The sequence below is a fragment of the Tachyglossus aculeatus genome, chromosome 17, assembly GCF_015852505.1.
Source record: "Tachyglossus aculeatus isolate mTacAcu1 chromosome 17, mTacAcu1.pri, whole genome shotgun sequence".
Taxonomy (NCBI): Eukaryota; Metazoa; Chordata; class Mammalia; order Monotremata; family Tachyglossidae; genus Tachyglossus; species Tachyglossus aculeatus.
Window position 1 is genome coordinate 56,086,806 of NC_052082.1, and position 22,825 is coordinate 56,109,630.

Below are 22,825 nucleotides of genomic sequence, written 5' to 3' on the forward strand. Positions count from 1 at the left end.
TGACCTCACAGAGCAGTGTGGCTCAGTGGAAAGAGCACGGGCTTTGGAGTCAGAGGTCATGGGTTCAAATCCCGCCTCCGCCACTTGTCAGCTGTGTGACTTTGGGTGAGTCACTTAACTTCTCTGTGCTTCAGTTACCTCAACTGTAAAATGGGGATTAAGACTGTGAGCCCCATGTGGGATGAACTGATCACCTTGTACCCTCCCCAGCGCTTAGGACAGTGCTTTGCACATAGTAAGCGCTTAATAAATGCCATCATTATTATTATTAACTAAGTGTTTAGGGATCAATTAATAATACTGTTTGAGCGCTCACTGTGTGCAGAGCATTGAACTAAGCTCTTAAGAATCAATCAATCCATAGTATTGATTGAGGACAAGCTGAACTGATCACTTAGGAATTCAACCAATAGTACTGATTAGGCACTTACTGTGTGCAGAGCACTGAACTAAGCGCTTAGGCATCAACCAATCTTCAATTAATGCTACTTATACAATGCTTATTGAGCATTATAGCAGGAGCTTGGGATAGCATGATGCAGTGCAATGGCCCAGTGACTAGAACATGGGCTTGGGAGCAGGGGACTTGGGTTCAAATCCCAGCCCCGCACTTGTCTGCTGTGTGACCTTGGTCAAGTCACTTCCCTTCTCTGCGCCTCAGTTCCCACACCTGTAAAATGGGGATGAAGACTGTGAGCCCCACGTGGACCACCTGATTACCTTGTGTCCAGCGCTTAGAACGGTGCTTGGCACATAGTAAGCGCTTAACAAATACTGCAATTATTATTAATTATTATTGCATAGCAGAGGAGACAGATGTGGAAATGAATTACAGGCCGGGGGAGAATCAGGGTGTCAATATGAGGTCCCAAGTGCCTCCCTCCCCCAGGGCCTGGTCCAGGGCGGTGGCCACAGTGGCCGCTCGGCCCTTCCTGGACCCGAGGATGAGGAAGACAGAGAGTCTGTGGGGATTTCCCTGGCTGGGGGAGGGGGCTGTGGAGGATGAGGAGGCGGGCTGCACGGTCCATATTGGAAGCACGGGATCTCCCATTCATTCAGTCACATTGCTAATCTCCTCACTGTACCTCGTTCTCGCCTGTCCCTCCGTCGACCCCCGGCCCACGTCCTCCCGCGGGCCTGGAATGCCCCCAATCCCTCTGCCCCTCCGCCAAGCTAGCTCTCTTCCTCCCTTCAAGGCCCTGCTGAGAGCTCACCTCCTCCAGGAGGCCTTCCCAGACTGAGCCCCTTCCTTCCTCTCCCCCTCGTCCCCCTCTCCATCCCCCCATCTTACCTCCTTCCCTTCCCCACAGCACCTGTATATATGTATATATGGTTGTACATCTTTATTACTCTATTTACTTATTTATTTTGCTTGTACATTTCTATCCTATTTATTTTATTTTGTTGGTATGTTTGGTTCTGTTCTCTGTCTCCCCCTTTTAGACTGTGAGCCCACTGTTGGGTAGGGACTGTCTCTATGTGTTGCCAATTTGTACTTCCCAAGCGCTTAGTACAGTGCTCTGCACATAGTAAGCGCTCAATAAATACGATTGATTGATTGATTTTTTGAGAGCTTACTGTGTGCAGATCACTGTCCTAAGCACTTGGGAGAGTACAATAGACCAATATTGGTGAAGTGGATAGAGCCCAGGCCTGGGATTCGGAAGGTTGTTTGTTCTAATCCCGGCTCTGCCACTTGTCGGCCCTTGGCCAAGTCACTTTGCTTCTCTGGGCCTCATTTGTAAAATGAGTAATAATAATGATGGTATTTGTTAAGCGCTTACTATGTGCCAAGCACCGTTCTAAGCTCTATTAAGTCTGTGCGTCCCAGGTGGGACAGGGTTCTAAATCCACTTGTCCCCCACTTGTCTGGTGGACAAGTACAAATGCTTAGTACAGTGCCTGGCACTCAGTAAGGGCTTAACAAATACCACAGTTATTATTATTATTAGCGTGGCTCAGTGGAAAAGAGCAGGGGTTTGGAATCTGAGGTCATGGGTTCAAATCCTGGCTCCTCCAGTTGTCAGCTGTGTGACTTTGGGCAAGTCACTTAACTTCTCTGTGTCTCAGTTACCCCATCTGTAAAATGGGGATTAAGACTGTGAGACCCCCTTGGGACAATCTGATCACCTTGTAATCTCCCCAGCACTTAGAACAGTGCTTTGCACATGGTAGGCACTTAATAAATGCCATCACTATTATAATTGTTATTATTAGCTCTGAGTGACTGCAGGACCAGGACGCCCCTGCCCGTAGTGCAGCTAGTAATATTATTAATATTACTAGCAATAATAACAATGGTATTTGTTAAATCCTTACTACATAGCAAGCACTGTACTAAGCTCTGGGGTGATACAAGTTATTCAAGTCGGACACACTCCCTATCCCAACCAGGGTTCACATTCTAGGTAGGAGGGAGAACAGGTGTTGAATCCCCATTTTACAGATGAGGAAACTGAGGTACAGAGAAGTGAAGTGACTTACCCAAGGACGCAGAGCCGGGATTAGAAACTAGGTCCTCTGATTCCCAGGCCCGGGCTCATTCCACCCAGGAGCTGGTGGTCGGGGCCGACCCCAGGTTGGGGTGGAATCCATCCCTGGGTGGGTGGGATGAAAGGAGGGGACCCCCACTGTGATCTAGCCTCACCCGCTCTCCTCCCCCATTACCAGTCCTCCTGGTAGCACCCACTGACCCCATAATCCCCAATCCCGCTGCATGGCCGGGGGGGTGGGGGAGTTCCTTAATAATAATAATAATAATGGTATTTGTTAAGTGCTTACTATGTGCCAAGCACTGTTCTAAGCCCTGGTAATCAGGTTGTCCCGTGTGTGGCTCCCAGTCTTAATCCCCATTTTACAGATGAGGTAATTGAGGCCCAGAGAAGTTAAGTGGCTTGCCCAAGGTTACACCGCAGACAAGTGGCAGAGCTGGGATTAGAACTCATGTCCTCTGACTCTCAAGCCTATCCTTATTTCATCCTGACAGTTCTCACTTCCCCTCCCACCAGGAATTCATGGCAAGGGGCGAGCCAGAGGAAGCAGTGTGGTTCAATAGAAAGAGCCCAGGCTTTGGAGTCAGAGGTCATGGGTTCAAATCCCGACTCCACCAATTATCATCATCATCATCATCAATCGTATTTATTGAGCACTTACTATGTGCAGAGCACTGTACTAAGCACTTGGGAAGTACAAATTGGCAACATATAGAGACAGTCCCTACCCAACAGTGGGCTCACAGTCTAAAAGGGGGAGACAGAGAACAAAACCAAACATACTAACAAAATAAAATAAATAGAATAGATAGGTACAAATAAAATAAATAAATAATTCCATTTATTTATTTATTCCATTATCATTTATTTATTTATTTATTTATTTATTTATTAAATATTTATTATTATTTATTTATTTGTCCACCAATTGTCAAATGTGTGACCTTGGGCAAGTCATTTCACTTCTCTGGGCCTCAGTTCCCTCATCTGTAAAATGGGGATTAAGACTGTGAGCCCCACGTGGGACAATCTGATCACCTTGTATCCTCCCCAGTGCTTAGAACAGTGCTTTGCACATAGTAAGTGCTTAACAAATGGCATCATTATTATTCACCGTGATGCCACCCATCTGGCTGTCCTGCCTCTGAGAGGTTGATATCTCTGAGGGGTCAGTGGGACTCAGTCTTCCTTGTCTGCTGTGTGACTTTGGGCAAGTTGCTTAGCTTCTCTGTGCCTCAGTTACCTCATCTGTAAAATGGAGACTGAGACACTGAGCCCCACGTGGGATAGGGGCTGTGTCCGTTCCGATTAGCTTGTATCTTTCCTAGTACTTAGTACAGTGCCTGGCATATGGCAAGGGTTTAACAAATACCAGTTATTATTATTATTATTATTATTAACCTCTGCTTCCCCCCTCCAATAATCAACCAATCAATTAATCACTGCTATTCTTTAAAGCTATTATCGTGTGCAGAGCACAGTTCTTCTTGCTTGGGAGGATACACTACAATAGAGATGGTAGGAGCATTCTCTGTTCACAGGGAGCTTACAGTCCAGTGGGGAGACAAACATTAATATCAATAAATAAATTAGCATTATGCCCATAAGTGCAATGGGCTGAGGATGGGTTGAATATCAAGTGCTTAAAGGGTACAGATCCAGTGAATAGGTGACGCAGAAAAGGGAGGAAGTTTTGTTTTATTTATTTTATTTATTATCTATTTATCTATTTATTTTACTTGTACATATTTACTATTCTATTTATTTTGTTAATAATGTATATCTATATTTATTTTTATTTATTCTGGTGACTTGACACCTGTCCACATGTTTTGTTTTGTTGTCTGTCTCCCCCTTCTAGACTGTGAGCCCTTTGTTGGGTAAGGACCGTCTCTATAGGTTGCCAACTTGTACTTCCCAAGCGCTTAGTACAGTGCTCTGCACACAGGAAGCGCTCAATAAATACGATTGAATGAATGAATGAGATTAGGGGAAAAGAGGGCTTCATCAGGGAAGGCCTCTTGGAGGAGGTGTGATTTTAATAAGGCTTTGAAGTTGGGGCAAGTGGTGGTTTGTGGGACGTGGAGGGAGGATGTGGGAAAGGAGTAGGTGGGGAGATAGATGAGATCAGGGCACATGGAGTAAGCTGGCACTGGAGCCAAGTGTGCAGGCTGGGCTGTAGTAGACGAACAGGGAGGTGAGGGAGGAGGGGCCGAGCTGACTGAGCGCTTTAAAGATGATTAAAGAGTTTCCATTTGTTGCGGAGGTGGTTGGGCAACGACCGGCGGTCTTTGAGGACAGCGGAAATATGGCCTGAACACTTTCGTAGAAAAATGAGCCGGACAGCAGAGTGAAGTAAGGACTGGTGTGGGAGGAGGCCGGGAGATCAGTGAGGAGCCTGATGTAATAGTCAAGGGGGGAAATGATCATCATCATCATCAATCGTATTTATTGAGTGCTTACTGTGTGCAGAGCACTGTACTAAGCGCTTGGGAAGTCCAAGTTGGCAACATATAGAGACAGTCCCTACCCAACAGTGGGCTCACAGTCTAAAAGGGGGAGACAGAGAACGAAACCAAACATACTAACAAAATAAAATAAATAGAATAGATATGTACAAGTAAAATAAATAAATAAATAAATAAAGTAATTAATATGTACAAACATATATACATATAAATGATAAGTCTTGGATAAGCACTGTGGCAGTTTGGATGGAAAGGAGAGGACGGATTTTAGCGACGTTGTGAAGGGTGAACCGGCAGGACTTGGTGACATCAAATATAGGGGTTGAATGAGTGAGATAAGTCAAGGATAATGCCAGGCTTGTGAGACAGAGGGGATGGTGATGTTTTCTACAATGATGGGAAAGCCAACGGGAGTGGCATGGCTCAGAGGATAGAGCACGGGCCTTGGTTCTAATCCTGACTCCACTTCTTGTCTGCTGGGCGACCTTGGGCAAGTCACTTGACTTCTCTGGGCCTCAGTTACCTCATCTGTAAAAAGGGGATTACGACTATGGGCCCCATGTGGGACGGGGACTGTGTCCAACATGATAACCTGTTTCTACCTCAGTGCTTAGAACGGTGCCCGGCTCACAGTAAGTGCCTAACAAATACTATAAAAAAAAATGAGAGGATAAAGTGTGAGTGGGAAGATGAGAAGTTCTGTTTTGGACATGTTTTATTTGAGATGTCAGTGGGAAATCCTGAAGGCAGGAGGAAATGTGAAACTGCAGACTGCAGGAACTTATTTCTCCCCATCTTCCTCCCCTTCCCCAAACCCCAGCAGGCAAGTGAAGTAATTATGTACATATATGCTGTATATTTATTTAAGTGCTTAGTACTGTGCTTTGCACACAGTAAGCGCTCAACAAATACGATTAATAATAATAGTTAATATGTATATTAGTGTCTCTCTCCCCTCCTCTACACTGGGGAGAGGCAAGGGGGGATGCAAGTCTACTCAGTGGAGAACAACTGTTCCCTCAACACTCTCCCCCGTGACCCCGCAGTGGACATTGGCCATTTTTCACTCCAAGCTGGCCCATGTTTGGCACAGGAAATAGGCCCCATGGGGAGTAGTGTGGATGTACCTCCATGACCAGAGGGTCTTGGGGGGCTGCAGTGGGTGGGGAAGGAATGCTGGGTGGAGACTCCCAGAGGGTCCTTGGGAGAAGGTTTGGGAATCAGGATGTGATAGGGAGGCTTGGAGGGGTGAGGATCCTGAGAGACGGTTCTTCAGGAAGGTCAGTCAGTTAATCATATTTATTGAGCACTTACTGTGTGCAGAGCACTGCACTGAGCACTTGGGAAGGGACAATACAACAATAAATGACACATTCCCTGCCCATAGTGAGCTTACAGTCCGGAGGGGGAGACAGACACTAATAGAAATCAATAAATGACAGATATGGACATTAGTGCTATGGGGCTCATGGTGGGAGATGAATTAAGGGAGTGAGTCAGGGTGACTCAGAAGGGAGCGGGAGAAGAGGAAAGGAGGGCACAGTCATGGAGGGCTTCTTGGAGGAGATGGGCCTTCCATCTTCAACCGCTCACTCTCCACTGGTTCCTTCCCCTCTGCCTTCAAACATGCCCATGTCTCTCCCATCCTAAAAAAACCCTCTCTTGACCCCACCTCACCTTCTAGTTATCGTCCCATATCCCTCCTACCATTCCTTTCCAAACTCCTTGAACGAGTTGTCTACACGTGCTGCCTAGAATTCCTTAACAACTCTGTCCTCGACCCCCTCCAGTCTGGCTTCCATCCCCTTCATTCCACGGAAACTGCCCTCTCAAAGGTCACCAATGAACTCCTGCTTGCCAAATCCAACGGCTCATATTCTGTCCTAATCCTCCTCGACCTCTCAGCTGCCTTTGACACTGTGGACCACCCCCTTCTCCTCAACACGCTATCTGACCTTGGCTTCACAGACTCCGTCCTCTCCTGGTTCTCCTCCTATCTCTCCGGTCGTTCTTTCTCAGTCTCTTTTGCAGGCTCCTCCTCCCCCTCCCATCCTCTTACTGTGGGGGTTCCCCAAGGTTCAGTGCTTCGTCCCCTTCTGTTCTCAATCTACACTCACTCCCTTGGTGACCTCATTTGCTCCCACGGCTTCAACTATCATCTCTACGCTGATGACACCCAGATCTCCATCTCTGCCCCTGCTCTCTCCCCCTCCCTCCAGGCTCGCATCTCCTCCTGCCTTCAGGACATCTCCATCTGGATGTCCGCCCGCCACCTAAATCTCAACATGTCGAAGACTGAGCTCCTTGTCTTCCCTCCCAAACCTTGTCCTCTCCCTGACTTTCCCATCTCTGTTGACGGCACTACCATCCTTCCCGTCTCACAAGCCCGCAACCTTGGTGTCATCCTCGACTCCGCTCTCTCGTTCACCCCTCACATCCAAGCCGTCACCAAAACCTGCCGGTCTCAGCTCTGCAACATTGCCAAGATCCGCCCTTTTCTCTCCATCCAAACTGCTACCCTGCTCATTCAAGCTCTCATCCTATCCCGTCTGGACTACTGCACCAGCCTTCTCTCTGATCTCCCATCCTCGTGTCTCTCTCCACTTCAATCCATACTTCATGCTGCTGCCCGGATTATCTTTGTCCAGAAACGCTCTGGGCATATTACTCCCCTCCTCAAAAATCTCCAGTGGCTACCAATCAATCTGCGCATCAGGCAGAAACTCCTCACCCTGGGCTACAAGGCTGTCCATCACCTCGCCCCCTCCTACCTCACCTCCCTTCTCTCCTTCTACTGCCGAGCCCGCACCCTCTACTCCTCCACCGCTAATCTCCTCACTGTACCTCGTTCTCGCCTGTCCCGCCGTCGACCCCCGGCCAACGTCATCCCCCGGGCCTGGAATGCCCTCCCTCTGCCCCTCCGCCAAGCTAGCTCTCTTCCTCCCTTCAAGGCCCTGCTGAGAGCTCACCTCCTCCAGGAGGCCTTCCCAGACTGAGTCCCTTCCTTCCTCTCCCCTTCGTCCCCCTCTCCATCCCCCCATCTTGCCTCCTTCCCTTCCCCACAGCACCTGTATATATGTATATATGGTTGTACATATTTATTACTCTATTTATCTATTTATTTATTTATTTTACTTGTACATTTCTATCCTACTTATTTTATTTTGTTGGTATGTTTGGTTCTGTTCTCTGTCTCCCCCTTTTGGACTGTGAGCCCACTGTTGGGTAGGGACTGTCTCTATGTGTTGCCAATTTGTACTTCCCAAGTGCTTAGTACAGTGCTCTGCACATAGTAAGCACTCAATAAATACGATTGATTGATTGATTGATTGATTAAGGCTTTGAAGCAGGGGAGAGTTGTTGTCTGTCGGAGATGAGGGAGGGCATGCCTGGCCAGAGGCAGGATGTGGGCCACAGGTCGACGGCGAGATAGACGAGATTGAGGTTCATTGTTAAGCTTGGCATTACAGGAGTGGGACTCAGATGTCAGAGGGAGGACCTGGAATTTGGGGAGGGGGCTGGGGGGGCATATTCCCCCTCGGAATTGAGCTCCTTGTCTCTGGTCCGTTTGCCTCTCTCTCGGCAGATTCATCACCGTGAAGGGTCGGAAAGTCTGTGCCAACCCCAGAGAGGCCTGGGTCCAGATGCTCCAGGCCAGGGTCGGGGACCTGGAACGGATCTGAATGACTGACCAAAAGGGGCGAGAGGTCACGGGGGTAGGGATCCAAGCCAAGACCCTCTCTTCTGTTGACCCCAGCGGTCACTTGCGCTAGGCCTCCCCTGACTCAGCCCAGGCTGAACAGTTTCAAACGAGGTGGAATTCAGTGTAGGGAAAGTCATTTCTGGAGTTGAATTTCTGTGCATTTAGGGTGGCAAGCTGGCTGGCAGGGAACACCATTACACATCTAACTGTGTGGGAGTTGCTCAAGGCTCAATTCTGGGTCCCCTTCTATTTTCTAGTTACAACCGCGTGGCTCAGTGGAAAGAGCCCTGGCTTTGGAGTCAGAGGTCATGGGTTCAAATCCCAGCTCCGCCAGTTGTCAGCTGTGTGACTTTGGGCAATTCAGTTAACTTCTCTGTGCCTCAGTTACCTCATCTGTAAATGGGGATTAAAACTGTGAGCCCCCCATGGAACAACCTGATCACCTTGTATCCCCCCCAGCACTTAGAACAGTGCTTTGCACATAGTAAGTGCTTAATAAATGATATAATTATTATTATATTATATTATAATTATATTATATTATTATATTATTATTCTCACACTGTGAGAAGCAGTGTGGCTCAGTGGAAAGAGCCCGGGCTTTGGAGTCAGAGGTCATGGGTTCGAATCCCGGCTCCACCACAAGTCTGCTGTGTGACCTTGGGCAAGTCACTTAACTTCTCTGAGCCTCAGTTACCTCATCTGTAAAAATGGGGATTAAGACTGTGAGCCCCACGTGGGACAACTTGATCACATTGTATCCCCCCCAGCGCTTAGAACAGTGCTTTGCACATAGTAAGCGCTTAACAAATGCCATCATTATTATTATTATTATTATCATTATTATTATTAGCCTCCTCGCTGACTTCCCTGCCTTCCATCTCTCCCCTTTCCAGCCCCTACTTCACTCTGTTCCCTGAGCCACTTTTCTAAAAATCTCTTCAGGATGTGCCTCTCCACTATTAAAGACCCGCCGGAGGTTGCCCATTCGCCTCTGCATCAAACAGAAACTCCTTCCCACCAGCTTCTTCCCACCAATTCTGTATGCTCTCAAATGCCTAGTATGGTGCTCTGCACAAAGTAAGTGCTCAATAAATACCACTGGTTAATTAACAAATACCAGGGGAATTGGGGTGGTTCCCAGGTTACCCTATCTTAGTGGTCTGGGGACGCCACGGACCCAGTTGAGCAGAGAATTGGGACACCCTGGGTGATTTCTCTGGATTGCTCAGAGCCCAGAGCCCCAGCCCAGGGGTGATTGGTCACCCCCACAGTGACCAGACTGACCACATCGCCCACCACAAAGGTGTGCAACTTGAGGACAACGATCCCCTGGTCCTCGCTTAGAAAAGTTTCCTCACCAGGCCAGTGGTGCTCGGTTTCTTCATTGGGAAAGTCTCCTTGTTTACAAATTGTGTCGTTTGCCAGGGAGGGTTCCCCACAAGGCCCCTCTCCACTGTGGGCAGGGGTTGAGGCTGTGAAATGAGGAAGGGCAAGGTAGCCCACAGATGAGTTTATTTTACTTGTACATGTGTATATATGTTTGTACATATTCATTACTCTATTTATTTATTTATTTTACTTGTACATGTGTATATATGTTTGTACATATTTATTACTCTATTTATTTATTTTACTTGTACATAAGTCTATATGTTTGTACATATTTATTACTCTATTTATTTATTTTACTTGTACATAAGTATATATGTTTGTACATATTTATTACTCTATTTATTTTACTTGTACATATGTATTTATGTTTGTACATATTTATTACTCTATTTTACTTGTACATGTGTATATATGTTTGTACATATTCATCACTCTATTTATTTATTTATTTTACTTGTACATGTGTATATATGTTTGTACATATTCATTACTCTATTTATTTATTTATTTTACTTGTACATGTGTATATACGTTTGTACATATTTATTACTCTATTTATTTATTTATTTTACTTGTACATATGTATATATGTTTGTACATATTTATTACTCTATTTATTTTACTTGTACATATGTATATATGTTTGTACATATTTATTACTCTATTTATTTATTTTACTTGTACCTGTGTATATATGTTTGTACACGTTTATTACTCTATTTATTTTACTTGTACATGTGTATATATGTTTGTACACATTTATTACTCTATTTTAATTGTACATGTGTATATGTTTGTACACATTTATTACTCTATTTATTTTACTTGTACATGTGTATATATGTTTGTACATATTTATTACTCTATTTATTTCTTTTACTTGTACATATGTACAGATGTTTGTACATATTCATTACTCTTTATTTTACTTGTACCTATCTATTCTATTTATTTTATTTTGTTAGTATGTTTGGTTTTGTTCTCTGTCTCCCCCTTTTAGACTGTGAGCCCGCTGTTGGGTAGGGACTGTGTCTATGTGTTGCCAACTTGTACTTCCCAAGCGCTTAGTACAGTGCTCTGCACACAGTAAGCGCTCAATAAATACGATTGATTGATTGATTAATTGATTGATTGATTGATTGATTGAAGGAAATGCAAAGGATTCTCCAAGGAGACCAAACACCAAAGCCAACTGGGGTATCAGGGCGATACCTCAAAGTACATTAAGGGATCAATAACAGTCAGTTGTATTTACTGAGCTACTACTATGTGCTAAGTGCTTGGCAGAAAGCTGTAGTCCCTGCCCTCCTGGAGCTTTCAATCTATTAGCCAGTCATGTCTACTAAGCTCCTTCTGCGTGCAAAACACTGTACTATGTGCTTGGAAGAATACGATAGAATTAGTGGACATTATCCTTGCCCTTAAGGAGTTGACAGTCTAGCAGAGGAGACGGGGAGTAAAATAAATCAAAAGGAAATAGATTCTGGTGGCAACGTTTCCTAGCTGAAGGAACCTAAGAGTCAGGGGATGCAGATTCTAGTCCCTGCTCTGCCACCAGCCTCTTGTATGAGCTTGAATAATAAATCAATCAATCGTATTTATTGAGCGCTTACTGTGTGCAGAGCACTGTACTAAGCGCTTGGGAAGTACAAGTTGGCAACAGAGACGGTCCCAACCCAACAGTGGGTAAGTCACCCAACACCCTTACCCAACAGGGTAAGTCACTTGCCCTCCATGGGCCTCAGTTTCCTCATCTGCAAAATGGGGATTAGGTAGATTTTGAGTCCTCTGTGGGTCAGTGCCTAGGTTGATTTGATAATCTTGCATTTACTTCAGCACTTAACATATAGTAAGGACTAAATAAATGCCGTAATTAAAGACACTTACAAGGAGTTATCGAGTTTAGTTTTTACCATGGAAAAGGTTAGATACCCACATAATTTTTTTTGCAGCAGATTGGAGAATCTAAATCCAATTTTGGATTTTGGATTAAATCCAGTGTAAGTAGATCATACAGAATGGAGGTTACCCACCTGATCTTCCTGAAGGAATTCCTGGTAAGAACTTCTAAACTAGCACTACAGATGGCTACCTGGAAAATTGGTGAAAAGGGTGTTCCAGGGAATTATAAAACAATGGATAGCTTCATTCCTGGAACATGGTAAAACGGTGGTTCAATCTATAATATGAATTAGGATCTGTGTAACTCCTGAATGAAACCACTCAATGCCCACCCTCGGGTAGGTGTTAGAAAGAACCTAGCCCAGCTAAAAGAGTTCCTCAAAGGGTAGCCTACGTCATTAGAGGAGCCTATAGTGGAAAGAGTCTGGGCCTGAGAGTCAGAGGGCCTGGGTTCTAATCCTGAGAAGCAGCATGGGTCAGTGGAAAGAGCACGGGCTTTGGAGTCAGAGGTTACAGGTTCAAATCCCGACTCCGCCAGTTGTCAGCTGTGTGACTTTGGGCAAGTCACTTAACTTTTCTGTGCCTCAGTTACCTAATTTATAAAACTGGGATGAAGACTGTGAGCCCCCCGTGGGACAACCTGATCACCTTGTAACCTCCCCATGCTTAGAACAGTGCTTTGCACATAGTAAGCACTTAATAAATATCATCATCATCCTCGCTCCACCATGTGCCTGGGAGTCATGACTGAATGAATAATTGAAGCCACACTGCTTCCAGTAAGTGCCTACCAAATATAATAATAATAATAATAATAATAATAATAATAATAATAATAAAAGGGGAAGGATCAGCTTCTCTCTATATTTACTTTGAAACATCTCCCTGTGACTGGTTTCTGGTTTCCCTGGGCAAGTAGCTGGCTGACTCCAAGTGGAGCAATAAATTCCTTGCAACACCAGCTCAGTGGAGAAATACCTCTGGTTTTCCCCAGGTTTCTATTCCCCTTGTGCCCGGAGCCTCTATAAAGAGGGGCTGGACAGTGTTAGGCTCACAGCAGTGCCCACCACCCACAGTCTGGACGACTCCTCGCTGCCCTTCTGATCCTGGACCCCTCTCACCGGCCGGATCATGCGGGGCCCCGTGGTCACTCTCTCCACCCTTCTTCTTGCTGTAGCTCTCTGCTCCCCGGCCTCTTCTGCTCCCTGTGAGTGTCCACCTGGACACCGTAACTGTCCCTTCTCTAGGCTCCTTTCTGTGCTCCAAGTTCTTGCACCTCTTGAGTTCTGGGCACTGCTCTCTCTCTCTCCCCATTCTCTCTCTCTTCCTCTCTCCATTCTCTCTCTATCCCCATTCCATCTTTTTCTCTCTCTATTCCCATTCTTTCTCTCTCTGGCTCTCCATTCTCTCTATCCCCATTCTCTCTATCTCTTCCTCTCTCCATTCTCTTTCTGCCTCCATTCTCTATCTGTTCTCTCTTGTTCTCTCTCTTCATCTCCCCATTTCCTCTCTTCTTCTCTCTGTTCTCTCTCTATCCCCATTCTCTCTCTTTCTCCCTTTCTCTCATCTTGGAAAGAGGACAGGGGAGGGGTTAGAGGAGAGCAGAGATGGAGGTGGAGACAGATCCATTGAGGCTGGCTTGTACCTTCCACGTATTCTTGCTGACCCTCCTTTGGGCTAGGAGAAGGAGTGGGGGTGGCTTTTTCTCCTCCTCCTCCACCTCTGAGTGACTCAGTCTCCCCCTGTTCCTTCCGGACCAGATGGAATTAACATTCCGGCCACCTGTTGCTCCACCTTCATCCATCAGGCACTACGCTGGGATCAAGTCAAGAGTTTTATCAAGACCAGTTTCCATTGCTCCATCCGAGGGGTCATGTGAGTCCCAGCTGTGGTAAACCCCTCCTCTGGGAAGGGGAGGGTCTGGCAGATGGGGCTGACCTGTCCGTGTCGGGGGAGACCCCAAGAGAAGTGGTCCTGGAGAGGGGGGTCCAGAGGGATGGCGGGAGCAAAGTCTGGAAAAGGTCACAGGCAGAGACCCAGAGAGGTCACTGGCCATTTCCCGTTCCAGGGGAAGCAGCCCGAGGGTTCTGTGGGGGCTAGGAGGGGGATGGGGAAGTAGCCCAGCAGAGATGGAAAAGAGGGATCCTGTGGGTGGGGGAGACCTGGTGGCCAGGAGGGTTGCAGGCCCCTCGGGGGGATGGGAGTCCGGGAGAATGGTCCAGCATGGGGGGGCCCAGCCCCACATCTATGATCTGCCTATTTCTCCCTCTGCAGATTCACCACCGTGAAGGACCTGCAGGTCTGTGCTGACCCCAGAGAGAGATGGGTCCAGGAAATGGTCAAAAAAGTAAAACAGAACTGAAGGTCCTAGGAGCAGAGGGGAAGGGTCACAGATGAGGAGTCGGAACAAAGACCCTCCCCGAACTCTACCAACAAATGATTTGCAATCCGTAGTTGAAATTGATGTCTAATCTTTTGGTTCAGTAAATGATTTCTGAGAATCGGAATCTGTTTCGGTTATAATGTTTGCTAGGTTGGAAGGAGCGAGAGGAGTTGAGGGAATGAGAATAATGGGGAGAAGGGGAAAGAAGAAGGAAGAGGTGAAGGGGGAGGAGGAAGAAAAGGAAGAAAGAGAGAAAGACCAGCAGAGTGGTCTAATGTCTAGAGCATAGGCCTGGAAATCAGAAGGCCCTGGGTTCTAATTCCAGCCCTGCCACTTGTTTGCTGTTTGACCTCGGGCAAGTCACTTCACTTCTCCCTACCTCAGTTCCCTCATCTGTAAAATGGGGATTCAGACTGGGAGCCCCATGTGGGACATGGATTGTGTCCAACCAGGTTAGCTTGTATTTCCCCCAATTCATTCATTCATTCATTCATTCATTCATTCATTCAATTGTATTTATTGTGCACTTACTTTATGCAGAGCACTGTAGTAAGCACTTGGGAAATACAAGTTGGCAACATATAGAGATGGTCCCTACCCAACAGCGGGCTCACAGTCTAGAAGAGCAGGCCCACAGTCTAGAAGAGCGGGCTCACAGTCTAGAAGACTGTGCTTACTACAATGCTTACTACAGTGCCTGGAACTGTATTAAGTAAGCCCTTAATAAATATCATAAAAAAACTTTAGAAAAGAGGAGAGGGAGTGAAGGAGCTCGTTGTGGGCAGGGAATATGTCTGTATGTGGTTGTATTGTACTCTCCGAAGCACTTAGTACAGTGCTTTGCACAGAGCGAGTGCTCAATGAATGATTGAATGAATAAATGAGAATGAAAAGGGGTAGAGGAGAAGAGATGGAAAAGCTGGAGGGGGAGAAAAGGAGGTAAAGCAGGAGGAGGGGGGGAGGTGGATGAGGAGGAGAAGGAATGAGAGAAGAGGAGGAGATTGAGGTACAGAGAGTAGGTTGGCATTAGAGAAGGCAAGTTTGTGGGCTGGGTTGGAGTAGGAGAGTGGCGAGTTGAGATAGGAGGGGGCGAGAGGATGCACGGCTTTAAAGTCGATGGTGAGGAGGTTCAGTTTGAAGTGGAGGTGGATGGACAACCACTGGAAGTTTCTGAGGAGTGGGGAGATGTGGATTGGGGTTGCGAATCCCGTGTAAGACAGGGGCTGTGTTCAACCTGATTAAGTTGTATCTACCCCAGTGCTTAGAACAGTGCTTGGCATATACTAAGTGCTTAACAAGTACCATCATTATTATTTTTCAGAAAAATGATCGAGGCAGCAGAGTGAAGTAAGGACTGGAGGAAGGGGGAGGGCCCCATGCAGAAAGCCTGATGGATGTCCCTGGGGGCCAGTGGAACTGCCTCAGTCATAAATCCAGTTATAAATCTGCAAGAAGCAGTGTGGTCTAGTGGAAAGAGCATGGGCTTGGGAAGCAGAGGTCCTGGGTTCCAAACTTAGCTCCTCCACTTGTCTACTGTGTGACCTTGGGCAAGTGACTTCAGTTCTCTGTGCCTCGGTTCCTTCATCCATAAAATGAGGGTTCAATCCTCCTCCCCGAAGTTTACACTGTGAGCCCCATGTGGGATAATCCGATGACCTTGTATCTACTCCAGCGCTTAGAACAGTGCTTGACACGTAGTCAGCCCTTAACAAACACCATAAAAAAAGAAGAAAGGACAGGATTGGAACAGGAGATACGGAGGGTGAGTTGGGGGCTTGTCGAGCAGAAATAAAGTCGTTCCCAAGGAACAGAAACTCCTGGGGCTGACAGGAGCCTGCCCCCCCCCCCCCCCCCCCCCCCCCCCCCAGCAGCTCTGTCTTTCAGGAGACCCTCCCAAGACCTGGGGCCTGGTGGGTGTTGGCAGAAACCTCTAGCCAGAGTCAGCTGCTGGCTTTCCCTTTCTCTTTCCCACCCCTGAAAGCTGCCACTTCCTCAGCGCTCTCCAAGAACTGGCTCCCAAGATATTTCTACAGCTGAGGGTGACCCAGTGACCACGGGGCCTGGGTCGGAGACGGGTGGCAGGGTGGAGCCTTCCGGTTCAGTCTGGATCCGAGTGGTCCCTGGGTCTACCCTCACCCCGCTCACAGGGTGCTGAGCCAAGCCATGCCGGTAGTGGTCCGCACCCCAAGAACAGCTCACCCCAATAGGTGGCAAGGGCAGGAAACGTGTGCTTTGCTTCCTTTCAAAATGAGAAGCAGCGTGGCTTAGTGGGAAGAGCACGGGACTGGTGCCAATGCCTTCAGCTTGGATTGGTCAGTCCTGTCTGGCTGGGTTTGGCCACAAAACATGGATCGCCCTTTTACTTCATCTGAATAATAATAATAATGGGATTTGTTAAGCGCTTACTATGTGCCAAGCACTGTTCTGAGCCCTGGGGGAAGGCCAAAGCAAATTTACAAGTTCTATGACTGTACCAAGTGGCAAACCCAGAAAACGGGGAGGGAGGACAGTGTCTCTTCTTCGGTCCTCTCTGTCTACTCCCTGTATGTGAAACCCCTCAGGGAGAGTCCTGAATCAGCTGTGTTCTCCACTTCCTCTTTCATTCTGTTGCACCACTTTCCTATAGTTGGATTTTGGTTCACCTTCTCCCCAAACTGACCCCCTTCCCCGTGCTGCTTTTTTTTTTATGGTATTTGTTAAGCGCTTACTAGGTGCCAGGCACTGAATTAAGCGCTGGGGTATATATAAGCTAATGGAAAAGTTCCTCCCCCAAATGGGGCTCACAGTCTTAATCCCCATTTTACTAATGAGATAACCGATGCTCGGAGAAGTGACTTGCCTAAGGGCACACAGCAGATAACCATCATCATCATCATCATCCTGGCATTTGTTAAGCTCTTACTATGTGCCAGGCACTATACTAAGTGCAGCGGTAGAATCAAGCTGATCAGATTGGACAGAGTCCCTGTCCCACATGGGGTTCACAGTATCAATCCCCATTTTACAGATGAGGTAACTGAGGCACAGAAAAGTGAAGCGATTTGCCCAAGGTCACATAGCGGACAAGTGGCAAAGCTGGGATTAGAACCCAGGTCCTCTGACACCCGGGCCTGGGCTCTATGTACTAGACCACACTGCATCTTTCTCAGGAAAGTGGGAAGGGGCAAACTCAGGTCACTGCAGGGGAGGGGGCCCTGGAGTCAAGTAATCGATCAATTGTATATATTAAGTGCTTACTACATGCAGGGCATTGTACTAAGCGCTTGGGGGAGTACAATACAACAGTATAAAGATACATTCCCTGCCCACAACGAGTTTACAATCTAGACGAGGAGAACCTAGTTTGTGCAGGGGGCGGATAGTGGATGAAGATGGGTTTTGCTAGGTAGGGAGGGTAGGTAGGGGGTTTCTGAGTGGGGTGGGAGGTTTTTGGGATGGGAGAGGGGGTGTTGGGGAGGGGAGAGCCCTGGTGGGGAGGGGGGATGTTGGATGATGTGAGAGGCTGCTGGGTGGAATGGGGGGCTAACACCCCAGATCCCCCACACGGGGCTGCCCTGCGGGGGAAGACTGGGAAGAGTATAGAGAGAAAACGAGACCAGAGAGGGCTAGAAGTTTGGCCAAGGTCACCCAGAGAAGTCTGGGACGGGATCAGAGCCAGGAAGCAGGTTTCTCAAGGCCGCTCTTCAGCCCGGGCCTCTGGGCTCACCCTCGTAGGAGGAAACATGGCTTAATGGACAGAGCCCGGGCCTTCTGATCCTGGCTCTGCCACGGGTCTGCTGTGTGACCTGGGGCAAGCCACTTTACTTCTCCTGGCCTCGGTGACCTCCTCTGGAAAATGGGGATTAAGAGTGTGATCCCCATGGGGGACAGGGACTGTGTCCAAACTCATTAACTTGGATCTACCCCAGTGTTTAGAACAGTGCTTGGCACATAGTAAGCGCTTAACAACTGCAATAATAATAATTAGTATTATAAATATGTATTTTAATTTATTATTTTGTCATCATCATAATGTAATACTGGTATTTATTATTAAAATTAGAGGTATTAATTATTATTAAAGGAGGGGGACAAGGTGGACACAGGGGAGGGAGGCAGGGACGTCTCGGTTCCCACGGGCAGGAAGACGGCCAGTAAGGTCAAGTGACTAGGCCTTTCTCAGGAGGACTAGCCACCCCCGGGTTACATCCTCTTTTTCCCCCTGCCGCTGCGGACCAGCCCTTTCAGTGGAAAATCACCAGCGCAGATGACAGCCTCTTTGCCCTGTGTTTGGTGACCAATTTAGAAACACAATCGCTTGGATTTCTGCTGGCTCTTGGTGGAATTCCGTTCATTCCTCGGTTTCTCTTCCCCTTTCTGGGCCTCAGTTTCCCCATCTCGGGCCTTAGGAGCCCAGCCTTGCTGTTATCTCATAAAGAACCGCCGTTGTTTTGCAATCCCCGCCATGTGCTCACCACTTCTGCTTCTCCTCCTTCCTTTGGCACCATCTTTCTAGGGCTGGCCAGACTCTGATTTCCCAAAAGGAGTTCAATCTTTTCCTTGTATTTGTCCAACTTCTTCATAACATCACTTTCTCTCTTCGCTTTGGGAAGCCTCCGCTCCCTCCACATCCTCCCTCTCTGCAGGCAGGTGGTTGTTATCTGTCTTCCCTACTGCCATTCATTCATCATTCTTGCACATATTTACTATTCTATTTATTTTGTTAATGCTGTGCATCTAGCTTTCTATTTATTTTGATGACTTGACACCTGTGCACATGTTTTGTTTTGTTGTCTGTCTCCCCCTTCTAGACTGTGAGTCCGTTGTTGGGTAGGGGCCGTCTCTGTATGTTGCCAACTTGGACTTCCCAAGCGCTTAGTACAGTGCTCTGTGCACAGTAAGTGCTCAATTAAATACGATTGAAAGAATGAATTCATTGTTATATTTATGAGCACTTACTGTGTGCAGAGCACTGTACTAAGTGCTTGGGAAAGGACGATATAACAATAAACGGACACATTCCCTGCCCGCAACTGAGCTTACAGTCTAGACGGGGAGGCAGACATTAATAGAAATAAAATAATTGCAGATATGTACATCTGAGCTGTGGGGTGCAGGGCACTGTACTAAGCGCTTAGGGGAGGGCAATATAACAAATTTAACAGACACTTTCCCTGCCTATAACAAGCTTACAGTCTACCAGGGGGACTTCAGCCCCATAGCACTTATTCATTCAATCGTATTTATTGAGTGCTTACTGTGTGCACAGCACTGTACTAAGCGCTTGTCCACATCTGTAATTTATTTATTTATATTAATGTCTGTCTCCCCCTCTAGAGTGTAAGCTTGTTGTGGACAGGGAATGCATGTGTTGTATTATTAAATTGTCCTCTCCCAAGCGTTTAGGACAGCGCTCGCATGCAGTAAGAGCTTATGACAACTGTCATTTGTTTGCATTCAAAGCTATCATACCGTTAAGTCTAAAGTGCTCCTCTGCCTTCGTGGGTATTTTGGAAGCAAATTGAAGTGCTTTGCAGAAAGCTTGTGGGGGCAGGAAAGGGGTAACTGGAAGTTGGGAAAAGGAAACAAAGAGCTGCTTTCTAGGAAGTGAGAATTCAGGTTCTTCCCCGAAAGGCAAGGAATAGAGTAACTTCGTTCATAAAGAATAAAGAGTGCCTTCTTCCCAGGGTTTGAAAAAACAACAGTAGCACCTAAGAAGGTAAACAGATCAAATCCCTTCCTCCTGAAAAAGAGACTACTCACCATCAGTCAATCAGTGGTGTGTAGGGAGCTTTTATTGTGTGCAGAGCACTGTACTAAGCACTTGGGAAAGTACAATTTGAGAGTTGGTGGGCACAACCCCTGCCCTGGAAAAGTTTACAGTCTAGCAGAGGAGACAAACGGAGAAGCCCCCGGAGGGGTAAGGGAAAACACATAGAGCCCTCTGCCCTCCAAAAGAGTGAGAAAATGAATCTTAAATTTACTCATAATAATAATGGTAGCATTTATTAAGCGCTTACTATGTGCAAAGCACTGTTCTAAGCACTGGGGAGGTTACAAAGTGATCAGGTTGTCCCACAGGGGGCTCACAGTCTTCATCCCCATTTTATAGTTGAGGGAACTGAGGCCCAGAGAAGTTAAGTGACTTGCCCAAAGTCACACAGCTGACAAGTGGTGGAGGCGGGATTCGAACCCATGACCTCTGACTCCAAAGCCTGGGCTCTTTCCACTGAGCCACGCTGCTTCTCATCTTATTGTTTTTAGTTGAAGAGGGAAAATGGAGCAACATAACTGAGCGGATGGAGAGAAAAATAAGGGGGGTTACCTCCAAAATCGATGGGGGGCAGGTGGGCCCTGGCTGTGAGAGGAGATGGCGAGTGGAGAAAGAAACATTCATTCATTCATTTATTCAATCGTATTTATTGAGCACTTACTGTGTGCAGAGCACTGTACTAAGCGCTTGGGAAGTACAAGTTGGCAACATATAGAGACGGTCCCTACCCAACAGTGGGCTCACAGTCTAGAAGGGGGAGACAGAGAACAAAACATATTAACAGAATAAAAGAAATAGAATAAACATGTACAAGTAAAATAAACCACAGGGGGCTGGTTGGGGGGTGGGAGGGAGCTTGGGGGAGCCAGGAGTCAGAGGTCATGGGTTCAAATCCTGACTCCGCCAATTGTCAGCTGTGTGACTTTGGGCAAGTCACTTAACTTCTCTGTGCCTCAGTTCCCTCATCTGTAAAATGGGGATTAATACTGTGAGCCCCACATGGGACAACCTGATCACCTTGTATCCCCCCAGTGCTTAGAACAGTGCTTTGCACATAGTAAGCGCTTAACAAATACCATCATCATCATTATTATTATTATTATCCTTCCCAAAGCCCAGCAGCACTCTCCTTCTTCTCCTTTTCCTCCTCCCCCCCATTCATTTATATTAATGCCTGTCTCCCCCTCTAGACTGGAAGCTCTTTGTAGACAGGGAATAATAACAATAATAATTGTGGTATGTTTCTGTGTTTTGGTAGTTTGTACTTTTCTAAGTGCTTAGTACAGTGCTTACACAGTAAGCACTCAATAAATGACTGACTCTTCCTCCTCTTCATCCTTCCCCTTCTCCTCTTCCTCCATTTCCTCCTCCCTCTCCTCCACCTCCGCCCCACAACTCTTATGTACACTTCTATAAGTTATATATAATAAATTATTCATTTATATTCAAGTCTGTCTCCCCCTCTAGTCTGTGAGCCACTTGTGGTTAGGGAATGTGTCTACCAACTCCCTTGTAGTGTACTCTCCCAAGTACTTAGCACAGTGCTCTGCACTTAGGAAATGCTCAAGAAATACCACTGGTGATGTTGAGGATGATGAACCATGTGGTTCTTTCGCAGCGCTTAGCCCAGCGATTTGCACATTGCCAACAAGAAATACCACTGGTGATGTTGAGGATGATGAACCATGTGGTTCTTTCGCAGCGCTTAGCCCAGCGATTTGCACATTGCCAACGCTTAGTAAATAGTATCAGAGCTACTACTGTCGCCCGGGCTGTATGGGCCCTTAGAGGACCATGTGTTCATCTCTGTGAGAGTGGGAAACGGAGGCCCACAGGGGCGGGAAGGGGCTTGGCTAGTTGGGGGTTCTAGGAATAATAATAATGATGATAATTATGGCATTTGTTAAGCACTTACTCTGTGCCAGGCACTATATTGAACACTGGGGTGGATCCAAGCAAATCAAGGTGGATACAGTCTCTTATCAATAAGTAGGGGGCAAAATAAGTTAACCGGTGTAAATCGGCTGCAGGGTTAGAGAACCCAAGGTGGTGATGCAGGTAGGAAAAATGACTTGGAGACATGAGTTCAGGTAGAGTAGTAGAGATAGGGAAACTGACTGCTCGCCCGTTCACCTCCCGAGAGGTACGAATGACTTAACTTCTCTGTTCCTCATTTACCTCTTCTGTAAAATGGGGATGAAGACTGTGAGCCCCCCGTGGGACAACCTGATCACCTTGTAACCTCCCCAGCGCTTGGAACAGTGCTTTGCACATAGTAAGCGCTTAATAAATGCCATCATTATTATTATTAACACAGTCCCTATCCCACGTAGGGATCACAGTCTCAATCCCCATTTTCCAGATGAGGTGACTGAGGCCCAGTGAATACTACTACTACTAATAATAATAATGGCATTTACTAAGCGCTTACTATGTGCAAAGCACTGTTCTAAGCACTAGGGAGGTTACAAAATGATCAGGTTGTCCCCCAGGGGGCTCACAGTCTTAATTCCCATTTGACAGATGAGGGAACTGAGGCCCAGAGAAGCGAAGTGACTTGCCCAAAGTCACCCAGCTGACAAGTGGTGGAGCAGGGATTTGAACCCACGACCTCTGACTCCAAAGCCCGGGCTCTTCCCACTGTGCCACGCTAAGTGAAGTGACTTGCCCGGGATCATGCAGTAGACGAGTGACAGAGCCGGGATTAGAACCCCAGACCTTCCGACTCCC